The sequence below is a fragment of the Octopus bimaculoides genome, chromosome 11 (genome assembly GCF_046866305.1).
Source record: "Octopus bimaculoides isolate indiv1 chromosome 11, ASM4686630v1, whole genome shotgun sequence".
Lineage (NCBI taxonomy): Eukaryota > Metazoa > Mollusca > Cephalopoda > Octopoda > Octopodidae > Octopus > Octopus bimaculoides.
This window is the reverse complement of record NC_142938.1, coordinates 34,538,412-34,541,423: the sequence shown is the minus strand read 5'-3', so window position 1 is coordinate 34,541,423 and position 3,012 is coordinate 34,538,412. Positions and strand designations below refer to the sequence as shown.

Here is a 3,012-nt window from a genome sequence, read left to right as displayed (position 1 = left end):
TGAAGAAAAATCTTGGAGATCCTTATAGGATAGTGATCAGGAACAGTGGCCACATTCAAACATCTGTAATCCCCCACCGGGTGAAAGTCTGAATCCCCTTTCTGTGCCAAATGTAGAGGAGATGCCCAAGGGCTGGTGGAGGGGCCAATAATACCGAGTTAAAGCATATGCTCAAACTCAGATCGAGCCTTTTTGAGCTGATCAGGTGCGAGTCGCTGTGGACACGAAAAGACAGGTGGTCCAGAGGTAGTGATACAATGGCGAGTCGAGTGTGTGACTTTGACTGATTTGAAAGTTGGATCTACCAGCTCTGGGAAAGAAGCCAAAAGGGAGTGGAACTGGTCACCAGCTGTGGTGACAAAAATGACGGGATGAAAACAGCATTAGTAGTAACCCAATTTGGTGTAAACAAAGACGTAGAATCGTCCACAAGTCTCTGTCGTCTGACATCTACTAATAAGTGAAAGTGGTTTAAGAAATCCACGCTCAGAATAAGGTACTGTAGATCTGCTATATCAAAAACCCACCTAAAATCCCTTCGAAGGTTGAGATCTAGGTGTAATGAGACCTGACCATAAGTTTTTATCAGGGATAGATTCAATGCGTGCAGGTTAATGGCAGATTGCTTCGGCTTGTCTGAAGTAAGACACAAATGCCAAATAGAACGGCTGGATCCGGTGTCAACTATGAATGATTCGTTAGACACATGATCCTTAACAAAGAATGCATGATGAGATGAAAAATTACAGGAAGAATTTGACATGCGCAAATCTTCCATAACTTGTTTACCGACAACTTGAACAAACAGGGCTGGATGCATCGACAGGCTTTGTCCTTAAATGTGACATGGTACCAGCAGAGATTGGAAACCTTTGGAGTAGAACAAGATGACCATGACTGACAATGGCTTCTGCTGTGAGGACAACAAGAGCTGGCGTGTTCTCGCCACAATGTGTCCATGCAACACGCTAATGCATTGACTCTCTCCAAAATGTCGTCATGTGACGAGGGAGAAGACATTGTGATAGTAGAGGAAGCTACTACAGAGTCTGAACAGGTATGATGGGGTGCGGGCTGCACAGTGAACTCTATGATCTTGTCCGCCATGGTGGCTAGCTGATCAAGCAAATTGGAGTTGACCGTTGTGGCCAGTATGGATTGGACATTCAGCAGTAGCCGAGAGAAAAACAATTTCCTAAGCAGAGGATTGTCCTCAAGTGGAGTGTCACTGAGTTCATGCAAACGACAAAGAAACTTGGATGGCGTCATATCTCCCAGGTGTTCATCCTGCATCAGTGTCCGGAATTTACTTTCCGCAGATTGTGTATTCCGACGGAGAACCTCGGATTTGACGGATGCGTAAGTCACGTCTGGATGTGGGTCAGTGATGAGATCTTTCACTGAACATGCAAGGGGTACAGGCATCCCACAGTACAAAAGATTTAGCTACTGTTGGTGAGGCACTGCATTGGCAGAAAAATACGCATCTAATTGAGTGAACCAAAGCGTGACATCACCAGAGTACGCGGGTAAGTTGGGAAGACTCATTTTGTATAGAGAAGAGAAAAAAGGACCAAAGGACCAACAAAAGTGTTGGTGGAATAGTAATGTGTGCAAAAAAAATATTCTTAGCAAAAGTCTTCAATTTTTCTGTGTACTGTGTGAAGCAATGAAAAAAAATTTCATTTTTTTGTCGCCCAACAAGTGTTGCAGTCCGCTGAAAAAAAATCTTTGTGTTACTTTTTCTTTTCTTTTTTTTTTGTTTTAAGAAGTCGTCAGAAAGTGGCAGGTGAACTGGTAATTTTTGTTTTCAACACACAAGGCAATCCGAACATTGCAGTAGACAGGAACGATGGCTGGAAATTGATGGTCGGCTTGCTTGAAGTGTCCTCCTGTAGCTGCATTTGGTGTATGTAGTGGCATCAAATGTTGACGGTCGACATTGTAGGAGAAATTACTTCAAAAGGAGATTACTTGAAAGAATACCATGTAGTTCCTTGTAGGAAGAACGCATACTCTGTGAGGTACAAGTTCAAGGCGGAAAACACGAATTCTAAAAGTTCGCTTGAGCAAGAGAAGATATTCTGATGTCAGGCCAGACTGTCATTCTGTAGTTCAGGTGAGGCATCTACAACAAGAAAGCTTGTGGCTGCCGAAATCCTCTTTCTGTCGGGGTCACTAATTTATAATGGAATTGAAGGCTTGTGATAACTGTGGAGTATCTCCTCCCATCATAATTATTTCTGTAGTCTTAAGGACCTGGAACACAAAGAAGTTTACAAGTGGAGTGCAATTCAATAGTTGTTTATTTTTAGTTCTCATTCATGTGGCTCACTCCCAAGGACCATCTTCATGGCAGCACGTGGTTCGTTATAGCTCCATTCACGTGAGGGTCATTACCTCTGGAGATAACAGGAGAAGTTAGAGTGGGATAAGAGTCTGCTGTGAGCTGCCAGCTTTGCAGTGTTTTTCAGCATAAGTGAGGAGGAAGAAAGAGAGAGAATGTTTTAATTCTCCTGCTTAAATAGTCATTGTCAACAAGAGTCTCACTGTTGTCTTGTGCATGGCAAATGGTTGCAGGTGAGATCTCACTCCTGTCTCGGACATGGTAATGGCTACTGGCGAGATCTCATACAAAATGGCGCTGGCTTCTCATGCTTCACTACAAGTTGCTGTTTTGGTAAATTGCGTTGCTAATTGCAATAAATAGTGCAGCAATCATAATTTTAATTTGTGTATGCTTATGTGGACAGCATGTTCAAATGTGTATACGTACACATATATGTGTATGTGTATATATGTGTGGATGTATGGTTCTATATATCTATGTAAATAGTATGGGATTACTCCAAACGTTTACCGGTTTACTCTCAGTTAGGTATTCAAAATAGCTTATTCAACAGTTAATATATAAATCCAATATTATTCTCATGAGATAAGAATTTAGAGATATATTCTGCTGGATAATTCTGAATATATTACCTAACCATATAGGTTTCTTGGTGAATATAA

General features: G+C 41.8%; 1 pseudogene; it reads right to left on the bottom strand.

Annotated features, from left to right (window-relative positions):
• Positions 1-540: 540 nt before the first annotated feature.
• LOC149133239 (uncharacterized) lies at positions 541-1,675 on the bottom strand (annotated as a pseudogene).
• Between the last annotated feature and the right edge of the window lie 1,337 nt (positions 1,676-3,012).